Consider the following 16,732-nt stretch of genomic DNA (forward strand, 5'->3'; position numbering starts at 1 on the left):
TTCTGCTTTTGCATGTAGCTTATCCTGCACTTACATTTTCTACAGCTCCTTTACAAGGTTACATGTATAGCCTGTTCAACGTGTACATAATCTATGAGGTAGACGTGATATATGACTATCACTTGTGCTCATGTTACTCTAAAGGCACGGCCTTCAAACAAAAGAGAATAAACAGAGCGGTGAGAAGTAGTTTAGTCATTTGCAGGTGCGTTTACTTCAACCAGGGTCCTTTCCAATCTTTCCACGGTCCCCAGATTTATGTGGCATATAATGGGAACATAAGTTTAGTTTCCATACACACATGTGCTGGCTTTGCTTGGTTTGTTCAACCCTGAACAGAACAGGAGAGCAGAGAGGCATCAGTGTTTCCATCACGACAGAGCCACATTAAGAAGCATCATCAGGATATATGGCATTTTTTAAAAGCCGCAACCTGACACCAGGCTGTCAGGAAAAAATATATTTGAAAGCAAAAGTTTAAAGACACTGTAAAAAAAAATAAAAATAAATAAACTTGGTTTTACCCAGAAGACAAAAATTGTTCGCACATTACCAGGATTGTGTTTCTGGAATTCTGCTCGCACGGAACCCCCCGAAACCATAGATCTGCTTAGCGTGTCCTGGATGCTGATCAAAAAAACTTTGATTTCCTCCCTGCTCAAGCAGACGCCATCTCATTTTCCTATGAACCCACCCTCCCATCTGCTTCCCTTCAAGCTATTTCTCCACATAGGAAAAGAAGGTTGTCTTTGTCCCCGAGTGTAGCACACCATGGACAGTCCAAAGTCACATAAAGCAGTTTTTTCAACATCTATATGTTTTTATTTTGCCCCAAAAAAGATTCTGCTCCAGAGGTCAATTTCACCATGAAACTTTGGAATACTGTAATGAATTTGAGTATCATCTTAGCATAAACAGTTAACAAGTATTACACACTTGCTTTATTGAGATTTTTAGAATTATCTGTTATCGTATTATTGTTTTTTGGGGGAAATTAATATATCAAAAGTACCAGTGGTATCAGTACCATATTTTCCGCACTATAAGGCGCACCTAAAAACCTCCAGTTTTCTCAAAAGCCGACAGTGCGCCTTATAATCCGGTGTGCCTTATATATGGACCAATATTGAGCCACTACGGCAGGCGTGTCCAAATATATGGACTTATATTTGGACAAAGTTTTAAAATGGGCCATTCATTGAACGTGCGCATTATAATCTGGTGCGCCTTATATTTGGACAAAGTTTTAAAATGGGCCATTCATTGAATGTGCATTTTATAATCCGGTGCGCCTTATAGTGCGGAAAATACGGTACTTACTTTCAGTGACTACACAAGATTTGAATGCTCGTACGGGTATCGGTCAAAAAAAAAAAAATGCATGTCTCTTCTAATGTGGTGAGAAAATGTGACAAAACTATTTAGATGACATAACAATAAATTTAAGACATATGGATAATGTAAAACTGTTTTTGGTGATAAAGTTCTGTTCATTTTGATCAATCTACACAACATGACTGCTCTGAAGCACGAAAAAAATGTGCAAGGTTTCCCAAATATATCAAAATATATATTGTCAGCGCTATACAAGCTAGTAAAGATTAAATCCATGTCGACTTCTGCAAAAATGTTCGATGTCAGTAAAGTCAAATTCAGGAGCCGTAATCTTACACAATATAATGTGTCCATTCAAAACAAGCCATTTAGCATTCTTAAGACTTCTTGGGTGCTTTTCATAGGTCCTGCATCGTCTTACTACTACATAAGGTTTAATTACCTCTCAGGGGAAATACCTGAGCAGTGATCACAACTTTAAAAGACTCATTGATGCCAAACACAACACGACCTATGCAGGCGTGGCGCCTGCTGTTTACAGGGAACTGTCTTGCTGAGCGGAAATTGTTTGATCCCTGATGTGCTGACGGATACCATCTCAACGATAAACACTAAATGATTGACAATGATGGCTGACAAGGTTTACATTGCTGTTTAATGGCAGTTCCAAAGATAATGTCTTATCTCTTGTCTGTCTAGGAAAATAGAAGAGGATATAAAAGAACAAGAGCTGAGGGGGAAAGAAGACGGAGCTAGACTGGACAGGTTAGAAAATCGGAATAGCACATCTGCAGATCTGTTTGATCATCTCTGCATGGAATTTGCATGTTCTCCCTCTGCTTGCATGTGAGTACGCCAATCTTAACCCTCACTTATTAAACAGATGCTTCTTAACTTAATTGTATGCCGGTTTGTGTTATGTTTATTTATCATTTTTAATGTATTATACTCATTTATACTCCCTCGGGGGAGAAATTCAATTTACACTCTGTGGGATATATTTTGTTGCACACCACATGGTGAACTCAATCACACATTAAGGCGAGCAAGGACAGTTTGATAGAGCAGCACCATGGACAGCGTCTTGCTCAAGGGCACATTGACAGTAGCCAGCAAACTAGGATCTCTGTTGAAACAAGTTTTATATTTTTGTCAACATATAACCCAAACCTATTACCATCCCATCTCCAAACCCCAAGATGACCCACTTTCAAATGCAGTCACTGTTATTATTTTCAACTTATCTTAAACAATGAGTCATGGGAGATGCATGAGTGAACACAGAATAGTGTATCCTATTATGCTGTCAGGCAAGACTTAGCAAGGCTTGAGTCTCACCACTGCTCCATGTAATTTAATTAATTTATTATTTTATATTTATATATATATATTTTATATTTATTTTATTATTATTTATTAATTTAAAAATTAATTAATACAATAAAAGTGTAAATGTGAACCACCCCAAAAAAAAATCAGGGCAACTAATCTCTCCATCTAATACAATGGGTATTTACTCAGTAAGCATTCTTCCATGCATGCAAAAACTGGTAGATAAAAAAAAACAAAAAACATTTGAGCCATATCACAGCGAACACCATCTGGTGCGCCGGGGTGGCTGATTGAAGGACTGCTGAGTGTATAGCATATTGCTGCCTGTCAGCTGAAGACATTGACGCTGTCCCAAGAGGGAGAGTCAGCAGTTGCAGGCAGAGTCGATAGTTGCTGACGAAGGTGTCGCATTGGGAAAACATGCTGTCATACATGATATAGACACAGCGGGCTTTCACAAAGACAATAGAAAGACTCGTATGGGGGGGACAGTGAGTCATGACATCTACATGCTGGCAACATGAAGTGCCACAGCCTGAGGTTACAAAAGATGACACTATGTGGAAAATGTGGAATTTTACCATTATTTCCTTCCAGTTTTTTCTCCAGTTAATATAACCATACAAATGCATAATAACTACCAGTAAGCATTTTACAAATTTATACCATTGACCCACTGCTGTGAAATTTTATAATTCCAGCAAGTGTGTAAATTAAGGAAAATAGAGGCACAACCTGGATTGGTCACCAGTCAACTAATGGGAACATCTACAGCCAAAGAGTCAAACTGATTTTTGTCGAGGGGCCGCATCATAGTTATAATTTCCTTCGGAGGGGCAATATGTCTCTCAATGCCTTATATACAGTACAGGCTACATAACAAACTCATGAATACCTATTTTTTGAAAATCAGAGACTAGTTCAAATATTTTCAAAAGATGAATGGTAATAAAAATTGCTAGCAATATCTCTATTTTTGAGAGTGAAGAGAATTTGTAATTTTAATAATGACACATGAATTAGATGCAGAATTTGTCTTCACGGGCCACATAAAATGATGTGGTGGGCCGTATCTGGCACCCGGGACTTGAGTTTGACACCAATAAGCCTTCAGGCTCCATATGCCACTACTTTCTTAATATTCTCAAATTGGATCAACAACAAGTATTCCTGGAGAATGGAGAGTAGACTCAAGATTTTACTGCAGCCTGTTGATGTCACGTCACTACAAAAAAAAAAAAAAAAACATTAGGATGTGTTCCCAGTTGAGGTTAAGATGTCGGCACCCATCTGTGTGTTCAATCCCAGAAAGTAAATATATGACGACCTCCTCTGTTGAGACACATCCTGACCTGGCAACAGTTCCATTTTCCAACAACACTGTTATCTTCATTTTAAGGTATAAACATATTTCATATATATTGTTCTTATTCCACTATTGAGCGTTAGATGCACGTGTCCAGTTGGATTCCGACTGTTGACACTGGCTCGGTGACAATCTGGACACTAGGTTGTGTTGACGAGAGGGAGCTGTGCCCCTGCCTGGCCCTTTGTGGAGAATGAGTATAAATAATTCAGAGTGATCTCAATCTGAGCTGTCTCTGAGGCGCTTAGCCATTACCATGGGATGAACTGATATTGCTGTTCCATGACAGGCCACGGAGAGAAGCGAGACAGTGGTAGTATAAGACACCCTTGAGGTATGCGCGATTAGCTTAAGAGGAACACACTGAAGCTGTTACTTGGAGGAGATAAAAGACACTTTACAACATCAGCAATTTACTGTTTTTTTTTTTTTAATGAAGCTTATAGTGTCTGCGACAGCTTTTTGATTCATTCGTTTTCAACTCAAGGTCACGATAAAGCACGGTGAAAAACAAACTCGGGGAAATATTCCGGACGTTATGATGATGTGTCGTTATGCTGTGTAGTGAGGTAAAATGTGTCTAATCGCACTCACAGCGTCCACTTTTTACCCTGCTGGCAACACAACTGCCTCATTGCTTTGTTTATGAGCGAAGCGGTCTCACAAGGAAAACAAAAAGATAAAGACAATCTGAGTATCTATTTTAACTCATTCTCTGCCAATGGCAAATATTTGTCTTTTAAGAATCCAGGCATTCAATCACAGGTACGTCAGATTATATGATTAAACAATATTTTCAAACCTGGGCCGTCATAAAGTCACGGTATGTTTTGTTGCTCAATCTCAAGAAAGGACGAGGCTGTGTTTTAGCTGTATCCACCTCGGCAACTCGACTAATGACACTGTAAAATGTTTCTTATAGCAAAGTTTTCTCATATTCTTTCCTTTCTATTTATTTTCTTTTAAAATGCCAGCTTGATTTATTAGCCTCACATTGCCGATTAATCTGTTTCCAATCATTTACAGTGGGACTGAGATTGAAAACATTAAATATTAATTCTCAAAACCTGTTTGTGTCCTTTGGGTACGGGGTTATTAACTTCTATCCGAACCTGCTTTGAATCATAGATCTAGAATTAGTAGTCTTCATTGAAGGATTCAACGACCTTGATAAGGCGAAAGAGTCCAACAACAAAATGTATCCTTCACCATGCTTAACTGCAGCTGGGGAGTATTTTCCTCCGGTGCTTCATCTTGTTGTGATAAACAAAACACTTGTGTGCATTGCCGCCGCAGAAAACAAAACAAAATTACATTTTGGTTTCATACAGTGGACTGCTTTATTTATTTTTTTCCCGGATGTTATATCATGACAAATTCTGAATTATATAGCAATATTTGCCCGAAGATGTCTGGCTAACATAGTTAAAATAGAGTATACATATATATTTTCCCCATTCAGAAATAGCTTTGTGAATCTCCACTCTAGCTTCACTATTTCACCAGTACCGTATTTTCCACACTATAAGGCGCACCGGCTTATAAGGCACACCTTCAGTGAATGGCCCATTTTAAACCTTTGTCCATATATAAGATTAAGATTAAGTCCCAATGATCGTCACACACACACCTGGGTGTGGTGAAATTTGTCCTCTGCATTTAACCCATCCCCGTGTGATTTTAATCCATCCCCTGGGGGAGAGGGGAGCAGTGAGCAGCAGCGGTGCCGCGCTCGGGAATCAGTTGGTGATCTAACCCCCCAATTCCAACCCTTAATGCTGAGTGCCAAGCAGGGAGGCAATGGGTCCCATTTTTATAGTCTTTGGTATGACCCGGCCGGGGTTTGAACCCACAACCTTCCAGTCTCAGGGCGGACACTCTACCACTAGAGGCCACTGAGCTGGTTATATAGCTGTTATATAAGATATATACATTTGGCCCGCGGGCTGGACTTTGGACACGCCTGCTGTAGTGGCTCAATATTGGTCCATATATAAGGCGCACCTGATTATAAGGCGCACTGTCGGCTTTTGTGAAAATTGGAGGTTTTTAGGTGCGCTTTATAGTGTGGAAAATACGGTAAATACTTTTGTGGGTATTGTTTTCATATTTTCCTAAATTGGCTGCAGTAATAATCTACTGTATAGTTTCAGTTGCTTATGTTAAACTGGTGGGACATGTTGAGTAGGACTCAGAACCAAGTGTAGCTTTTCAGGTCAACAGCACCTGAACCTTGTTACAAATAGATCTTCTGAAGGAAATATGTGAACCATTTAACCCTGTTAGAAAGGTCAAAATTCCCCTTGGCTCTTCAGGCAATTTGTTAAATTAGGCAATATGGTGATTCAGAGAGACAAACTGACCTCATGAAAGTTGAAACTGTCAGATTCGATTGTTTGCTGGTTTTTGCTTGGCATGTTTTTTTTGTTCTTGACACTGACAGTCACACTGCTGAAAAGAAAAGCATGAAGATAAAACTCGGCACATCATGACAAATCAGTCATCTTATGTCATCAGTAAATAAATAAGAGCTGAATACCTTTTTTAACATTATGCATGTTTCTGCCAGAATAAAGTTCACCTTGCTACATCTTGACAGCCACAAACTTAACATGAGATTTCATGCTCACTATGCCATCCCCGCTCTTCCATTTCCTTTCCTGTTTGAACAATTCCATATTAAGCTGTGATATGTCTTCGGGGGGTTGGCACCTTCACACCTTCAGCGTGGACGAGATGAGAGTCGGACTGTTAAATATTAATGCAGGGCCAGATGCCCGAGTGGCTACTGGCATTTATCTTAACCTGCTTCAGCAGGTGTGAGCCCAGCAGGTCCCGTTGGCATCCAGCAGGAGCACTCAACCTCTGGATCATTTAAAGGCGTTAAAGGATTATATCTGCGCTGAACCGAGACTGGACCAATGCACCCGAGGGGGTGGAAGGAAGAACCGAGGGAGAAATGATTATGGGGAAAGGGAAGAGATGCAATAGTTGTGGTGGGGCGAGGTGGGTTGGGCTTGGAGACCAATGGGGTGGGGGCAAACACTCCCTCCTCTGCCTCCATTTGTCCTCCCAAGGGCAAATGGAGCATCAAGAAAATGCGTGTGACCTCTGTAGCTTCTACATAAGTAGTAAGGAATCAGCCCCAACAAAAGTCCCCCCTGGGGCCCGTGGCCACAGGCCCCACATCATTACTCCCTTGAGATCTCCAGACAGCCCACTGCCACCAGCCTCATTTTAGCCCTAATGAGGACACCGTGGTGAGGACGAGAGCTTGAGGCCCAAACAAAACACCTTCTGCAGCTTTATAACATGACAGCTCTCTCCTCTTCCCTCCACGGTCATTGCCTGGTTCTTGCTCTATTTTCTTCCTCCTGGAGCAAGGAATGGCACCAAAAACTACTTCATCATGTTCCTGAGACATGATCACATGATTTGCAGATCATCAAGACAAGTTTCTCGAATAGGGACGAAAGCACGGTCTATATTTTAATCTGCTGCACTGCCAAGGTTTGGTGATAAATGACTCACCTGATAGCTCTGATGAAATCAGCAAGCTTGCAAGGCAAACGTACTGCTGTTTCGCTCGAAGGGTTGGAAGGTTTGTGGCTGTGAAACAATTTTGGGCTGTTTAGAGAGTGTGTGTGCTTTGAGACAAAAATGATGGAGTCATGTGTTCTTTGCTCAATGCAAGGTCCATAAAAGTATAGTTGGATAAGTTTGGTGTTAGAACTCAGCCCAAACACTCCAACAAAAAACAGTGGCTCGAACTACAAGACATTCTTATCCAACATCAGTGACCTCTGACTTCAAAATCATGTGTAAAATCTTACCACAAAAGTGGAGGCTGTTTATGATTAGGATCAACCCTAAATTCCACTTTGCCCTTGTTTTTATTTGAGCTTTATTGTGCCAAAAGAAAATGGACCTGTCAAGGTTAATGCTGGGTTGAACACAAGCTTCCAGGTAAAGCGTGGGAGATTAAACCAAAGGCTACAACTGAGGCAAAGAAAGAAATTGGAATATATACGTATATATACCGTATTTTCCGCACTATAAGGCGCACCTAAAAACCTCAAATTTTCTCAAAAACCGACAGCGCGCCTTATAATCAGGTGCGCCTTATATATGGACCAGTATTGAGCCACTACAGCAGGCGTGTCCAAAGTCCGGCCCGCAGGCCAAATGTATATATCTTATATATGGACAAAGTTTTAAAATGGGCCATTCATTGAAGGTGCACCTTATAATCCGGTGCGCCTTATAGTGCGGAAAATACGGTATATATATAGTTTGGAATTATAGTTGACAAAGGAAAAGGAGCTGAATGGCCTCATAAGTATTTTAGGACTGAGTGTATTCTTTCAAGCTAGATTTTCTTTTAAACTGAGGCATATGCTTTAATGGAAAGGCCACAAGAAGACTGATAACCTTCTCCAGTATTCCACACATAATCTATCTGCCAAGACATTTTGTCTGCATTTTATGTTCTCTCCAGCCTTTGATAGGAAAGTGTCCTTTCGAAAGAAGTACATGTATTCATTTCAGCTCAAAGGTAGTGAGTGAATGGATGAAGGTCACGCCTGTTGGGAACAAACATTTAAAAGCACTGAACAAGTGTGTATGGTGGATTTGTGCATGTGTGTGTTGCTTGTAAATGTCTATAGTGGCAGAAGGGCATAATATATAACTGATGTTGTCTGGCATGTCAATAAATTATATTTTCACCCTATCCATCAAACAACGCTGACGGCAACATATGCACACTTTTATCACTTACGAGTTATTAGAGATGCACAAACACACACACGGATACATGCATAGTATTATATTGACGAGAACACAAACACATGGGTCATCGACCTTGCACACATCTACTGATCTGCAGTGCTTCGATAATTTTACACAGCTGGAGAAAACATGAATTGTAGCACGATTAGCAACAAGTATAAAATGGTTGGAGACTAAATTATTTGGCAGTTTTTGTGTTTTCGGTAACCATGGCAGACCTTGTTTGCCCAAAAGGTGATTTTGGTAAATTTGATCAAGGTCCATTATCGCATCTGTGATAAGCCATGTGGGAACGGAGCTTCTGAGTTTTGTGAGGCTCATCATGCCAGTACGTACATCGATTCCCAACCTATTACGTTCTGATGGGGTCCCTCATGTTTCTCACTTTTTGATCAAATTCTGACACATTTTTCACACTCTCTCTAGTCTTCCTACAAATGGTCACACCGGGCAGGATTGGAGCACGTTTGCGGCCACAGCAGACTCTAATGACGCTACTTGAACATATTATATAAAACCACCAAAGGCCTTTTCTTCACCGTCAGTAAGGAACTCCTTCGTTGCACACTTTCTCAGTCTCTCTCATTGTCGCTGTGGTAAAAGATTTATCGCCACTGGTCATTTAAAGTTGCGTTTGAAAATGCAGTATGAGTGCGCTCCGGTTCACTCTGACTGTGTTTCGGCGTGCTCTAGGCGCTCCAACTGGGGACACGGCACGCTCAGAGCATCAGGCAGTACAGATGGAAACAGTTAATGGCAGGGGAGCACGTTCTGCTTCTCTGAACACACGCTTAATTTCCGAACGCACCCCAAGCTTCCCACTGAACTCCGAGTGTCACTTTCAATGCACTATTCACACTGATGTTGAGTGGCTGCTAATAGTTTTTGATTGACAAGCATTTTCATCTCATAATGTATTTAAATGAACATTTAAGGGTTTAAAGAGTGGGGAAAAATAGTGACTTATAGTTCAGAAATTACGGAAATACAACATTCAGTAGCGTATTTTCCGCACTATAAGGCGCACCGGATTATAAGGCGCACCTTCAATGAATGGCCCATTTTGAAATTTTGTCCATATATAAGGCGCACTGGATTATAAGGCGCACCTTCAATGAATGGCCCATTTTAAAACTTTGTCCATATATAAGTCCATATATTTGGACACGCCTGCTGTAGTGGCTCAGTATTGGTCCATATATAAGGCGCACCGGGTTATAAGGCGCACTGTCGGCTTTTGAGAAAATTTGAGGTTTTTAGGTGCGCCTTATAGTGCGGAAAATACGGTAATTCTGGGTATGACTAAACTTAATTCAGGCAGATTTGAAACACGTGGAATGTTCGGAAGTTCGAAGGTGAAACTGTGTTTGGTGTAAGGAAGGGAATCCAACCAGAAAATATTTGCTACAATAGTAAATTACAATATCTTGGTGATAAAGACAGTTTATTTTGAAAAGGTGTTGGAAAAGAAGATAATTAAGAAACATAGAGCAAAGGTTATGAAAACTTTGACGTGGTGTCGCAAAACATTAAATAAGTTTTTCGATTGACTTGCGATTGAATGATTATTATAGCAGCTGACATTTTGCGGATGAATTTGGTTATTAATGTATGCATAGTATTTTGCAATAAAGGTGAAAAGAAAAATCAATAAAGTCTGAGGTTATATCCGTCTGCAGATTAAATCATTTCCCGCATTAGATAATGCCCATCTGTTGTTACACTTGCTATTACAGGCAAAACTACTCCCACAGCCCTGCTGACATTATTACTCTATCTATAGGAGTCTACTTCCAAATGTCAGCCACATGCCCTGAGGAATGTCATACAACCTCAGTCCGAATATTAGATGAGGAGGAAAGCGGCGGCGGCGGCGGCATTGAATCTGTGCTCCGTTATTAAAGACCAGACTGGATTCAGACAGAACGTATTCAGTGTTTATAGCCAGAGAATTGCCACTATGGCCCAAAACCATCTGCAGCTTTTATTTCTATTTTCTAAAATAAAGTGCGATATTGCTTTTGCCATTTTTTGACGCTTATGTAGTTTGTACTCTTGAAGGTTTTTCAACCCAAGTTCTTAATGCCTCACATATGCAATTCACAGCTGCTTTGCTCATCGAAGGCAATAATATTTTCCAAGGCTAACAGCTTTTCATCCATTACACCTCCCTGCATGATTTGCTCGATATAGTCTCTTTGCGAGCCATTTTGCAAGATATATTGATCATCAGTGATACACAATGTTGCTTTTTGCTGTAATGGTCATTCTGTGAATTGCGGGGCTATTTTAGGGCTTTGTTTGGGTTTGGAAGCTCAAAACATTTTACTATTCGCAGCAAATACCCATTTTAACTCAAAACACACAAATAAGGAGGAGGAGTAGAGTATACATTGTGATTTTTATCATCTTTAGTCAATATTAATTTTACATAAAGAGGTAAATATGACGATATTTTTCAAATATGCCGTTTGAATGACGATATAAAGGAATATTCAATTCAGTATAAAAAAAATTGTAAAGCTCACATTATGTCCTTAAGTCAATACTGTTGCAATATTGTATAATAATATATATTTTAAAAATATATATGTACATTCATTTCAGAGGAGTGGCTGAAAAATTCCGTTTCTAAAAAAATGACCTATTTTTTTCTTTCTTTTTTTTCCTGAAAACATGAAAAATTTAACCAAATACCAATTATATTACATTTACTAATAATTTAATTTGTTTTAGGCAAGAAATAAATGCTATTATACAGGACTGTCTCAGAAAATTAGAATATTGTGATAAAGTTCTCGATTTTCTGTAATGCAATCAAAAAACGAAAAATTAAATTAAGAAAAGGCTTGCAATATTTCAGTTGATTTGTAATGAATCCAGAATGTATGACATTTTTGTTTTTTTTAATTGCATTACAGAAAGTAAAAAAACTTGATCACAATATTCAAATTTTCTGAGACAGTCCTGTAATACATACACAGTTTGGGATTCTGTGATGTAAACTGGAATCAGCAGCACTTTGCAACCAATCACCTTCACCACAACGACATTAATGGATGTCACAGTAGGCACTGCATCTTTCTCTATTGACAGCAGCAAGCAGTGAGTCATGACCACACTCCCTCATTTGCTTCAAAATCTATTAGTCTACTCCGCCCAGTCGTTAGCAATTCATGTTTGACCTGAACCAAATTCATCTTGTTGTGGGTGAACTTAGTCGAACTCAACACAGACTTATATGTCACTATTCCTTGATTATCTATCATCTATCTGTCTGTGTAATTTCTCAGTATATAAAGAACAAGACTGCTGCGTTTGTACATTGACAAGCTATTAATCTTTCACTGGAGCTAAACTGTCCAGATCATATTTTATCATCTCATGGTACCTGGTATAAATACAACCACATCCCTTAAATGGGTCTCAAAGTCATAAATAATTGAAATATATTTTGCGGTGAGGATAAAGGAAGGAATATTATTCATAAAATGGTACATATGCATGAAATTGGAGGGTCATTTTATACAGGGAAACTGTTCGGCTTGCCAATTCTGGAATTGTGTGATATGCTGACACCATCTTCATAATATGTGAAAAAGTGGACAGATGGACCCCCGGTCTCGACAGCCCCCTTATTAAACCCTTCCTTGTACCATTGACCCTGTGGGGCCAAGAGGACTCTATAATGACTTTGCTAGTTTATGCAGCACGCCTCGTTGCCATTTATCAATGATGGCATTTCATATCATGTGCACAATCTGTCTGTATCCATAATCATTTGGCGTTTTTCCGAATCATGCTCTGCAGGGGTTGCAACATCTGTTAAGAGCGGGAAGATGTCGCTGGAGAGGTCAGAATGCTTGACATCTGGGGAGGATAAATTATTGAGGAAATACAATGAAGTTTTAAATATAAATATAAAATATAAATAAAATAAATAAATGAATAAATAAATACATGAATAAATACATAAATAAGTAAATAAATAAATAAATAAAACTGCCAGGGTACAGTGCATTACACAATGAGAGATAAAATCTACACAGAAAAAAAAAAATTGCAAGTGGGAAAATATGCACGCGTTACCAAGATAGTCTGCATATATATATTCTTGATAGAGCAGCGTGAGCAAGATGCAATGTAATAGCATAATGATATTAATGAGGGATCATTCATCATGCAGACTCATCACTTAAGTTGATGAATCCGGGCAATTTAACGAAGAGTCTCAAGTGGAACACGCTGTGCCGCCAAGCTAACCTTTGAATCTATTATAAAGAATATCTGCACTGAAAACGAGAGAGACTAATATGACAATGCCGGATATTTACTGCTCCTAGTAAGCCCCGAAAAATAAAGCCGTATATACTGTCGATGTAATATTGATGGAATTAAAATATTCCCTTCTATAAACCTTTCTCCAATATTGTAAAGTAGTAAATTGTGATAGAGAAATTGTAAATTGTTTATAGAAAGAAAGTAGTTCAGGCATCACCATTTTAAAGCATTATTAGACATAAAGCTTAAACTATAATGGAAGCATCTATGCAGAAAATAAGAACATGTGCCTATCAAAGACAAAAGGGGAAATTCAACATTGTTTGGCCCTTGGCAATCAAGTCAAGCAAACAAGCAATTCGTCCATGAAAAGCATTTGTTAGTAAGTCAGCTGTAGGAATAAAGTCTTTCACTGTTGTGATGCGAATTCGTTTGAAAAAAACTTTTTAAAATAAGAAGTATCTTATGCTTTCACCCGTTAGAAATTGGTTTGTCTTTCTATTATTTTCTTTTGTACATAAATACATTTTAAAGCATCCAAATTTATTTATTTATTTGTTTGTCTTTTGTATTTACTTAGTTATACATTCAATGATCTATATTTATTTATTTGTCTTTTTTATTTACTTATTTATTCATTCAATTTTATTTATTTATTCAAAAAGGGGATTTACTACTTGTCTATCAATGTCCAATTGCCTCCAGTAACTCTGATAAAACAATCAGGTAATTAAATCGTGCGATTAAGCCTTTCCAGAGTCTTGCGGCTCTCCCCAATTTCCTGACTTAGTATACAAGTATGAATAGAAATCCAAGAAAGTATCAGTCATCAAATTAGGATCAGAAATTACTGCCCTGGATGTCGACTTTATCCTGGGAATTAAAAACACCTCTTATAAAATATATAAAAATTAAATATATATATATATAAATATATAGAAAAAATATATAGAAAATCTGCTACACTCAAGGACATTTATACTTTTTAACATTGAAGTCCATATTTTTAAATATCTGTTTTTAACGTTCTCCTCAGCTGCTTTCATTCCATCCTCCAGCACTTACTTTGAGCTCAGACAAAAGGCATGAAGAAATGGAAAAACAAAAAGCCCAAATCAAAGGCGGCTGATGTTTTTATTGTACATTAGGTGTGCTGACAACTTACTGGCACTGTGTGACGACAATGAAATCCTTTTCTCTTCATGGAGCTCTCAGCACATCCGTTTCAGCAGTCACTCTTATCTCAGTTAGTGTTTTTACCTGCTCTCACACACACACACACACACACACACACACACACACACACACACACACACACACACACACACACACACACACACACACACACACACACACACACACACACACACACAACAGCCTTTATTTCTACTATACTCACTGATTCCTGCAATAGCGGTGGGCGTGCTATGACACCCATTAGTCCCGATATTCCGGTGTTGAGTGGGGACGATGAGAAATGGATTGGTGGTGAAGAGGCTTGTGCATGCCTTGCTGATAAGTCTCTATGCGTGTGAATGCAAGTATGTGGGCGAGCGAAGAATAAGTGTTCGATTTAATGGACAGTTGTTAAGTGTGTGTGTGTCAAACTGAGGTACACGAAGCAAGGCTGAAAATGATCAAGCAGATAAGTTAATGGGTGTGTCGTAGAAAGTAGCACATTTGCATTTAATTTGCACGTTATTTACCTGTGAGTTGGTCGGCTTAAATGAAGGAAATGAGAGGTAGAACCACGCAGGGAAAATAAATGGACTTTTGATGACAAATAGTTTGCATATATGCGAGCTGAATGAGGTCACATTGCAAAAAATCGTTTCCGATATAGGACCATTTATGGAAGCGAATTAGGTTGGATTTGAAAAAGTTGAATAAACAAATACCGTATTTTCCGCACTATAAGGCGCACCGGATTATAAGGCGCACCTTCAATGAATGGCCCATTTTAAAACTTTGTCCATATATAAGTCCATATATTTGGACACGCCTGCCGTAGTGGCTCAATATTGGTCCATATATAAGGCGCACCTGATTATAAGGCGGCTTTTGAGAAGATTTGAGGTTTTTAGGTGCGCCTTATAGTGCGGAAAATACAGTAATCGGAATTTAGCTGTTCAAAAAACATAAGGTCGCTTACGGGCAAACAAAAAAATGTGTCGTATTTACCTGCAGTGTGAACCAAACTTGTTGCTAGGCAGAATTCATAGGCATTTTGCCTATTAAAAAAAATAGTTGCCAAATACAAATCATACTGACTGGGGGCATATAGGGAAGGAACATGAAGAAAAACAGATCCACACTAAATAAATTACTCTAAAAACAGACACAAGTTTTATTTAGCAACGTTGATATGCAAAAAAAAAAGAAAAACTTGGTGAGGTAAAGAAACTCCAATTTTGAATGACCACTGGTATAGGGAACCCAATGTTGGTATAACACCAAAAAAAAATCATCAAACATGTAAACAGGATGACTGTATCCCCTAAGTACCTCCTGTAAACAATCCAATGCAAGTATAGCGTTATTCAAGCCAACAGTTAGGTAATTGCTCTCCATGTAAACATAGCCTGTGATGAAACTTGTTGCTTTGGGGTATATTAACTATGTTATGCTTGGCCTTCAAAAGCAGCATGTATGTCAAGTCGGTGCTTGTATATGATTCCCTTAGGCTTGGTGGGCTCCGACCAAAAATATGGCCTGATTCATAATTTATACACGAAAGGTGCCAGATGAAAAGTTAAGACGACATGAATCCACAGTCCATTGCAAATGTTATATTATTCCCTTCAACTGATGAATGGGTCAGTAAGCTTGAATAAGCTTCATGGCAGCGAGTCTTGATGAAAGTTTGGAGTCTTACAGTCGCTGTATTTGTGTGCCAACCCTACATGATACAGATTTATCATTTTTCAAAACTTTTTGGGAGGACCGTGTGAGTGTCCTATAAATTTTGACCACTTTTGCGTGCTTTCTGCTTTTATTGTAACTTTTTCCCACTGCTGATGAGAAGCTGGCTCGAAATGCCCCTCGCCCCCCCCGCCACTTCCCAAAAGGACATCCAGCCACACAATAGCATTTGATGGATGGCTGGACTAAAAAGTCTAATTACACCACGCAAAAGCTGTCCTCATTCAAATGTTCCTCCAAAAATTTTTGCTCGTCACACCGTTACTATTATTTGCCGAGACCTTGTGCGCCAAGATTCTTTCTACGCCCCTGCCGAAAAGTATTTCAATATGGTGAGGCCCCTGATTTTTACTTTTGAACAAAATATGGCGCCATTTAAAAAAAAAAAATTGTTCATCTTCTGCTCCATACATGTTGATTGATACATGACTCACATGTGCTTGCTATGGAGACAAAGAACTTTTTTGCTATGTCTAAAGTTTCTCGAGAACGAGAGAGAGAGCACGGCACTCAGGTGGCGGCACATATGTGTCTCCACCGGGAGAGTGTTGAGTCTGAAGTGCTAAGAGCTTCTCCTCCTCATTTGTCCCTCATTTATCACTCCTTACAGCAATGGAATGTTCCCCTCTGCTTTCAGACACATCTACCAGCTCCATAATCCACCGCTCTGATGGATTGAGAGCTCACTAAGTGTGTGTGTCCTTT

Source organism: Syngnathus acus, chromosome 24, assembly GCF_901709675.1.
Source record: "Syngnathus acus chromosome 24, fSynAcu1.2, whole genome shotgun sequence".
Classification (NCBI taxonomy): Eukaryota; Metazoa; Chordata; class Actinopteri; order Syngnathiformes; family Syngnathidae; genus Syngnathus; species Syngnathus acus.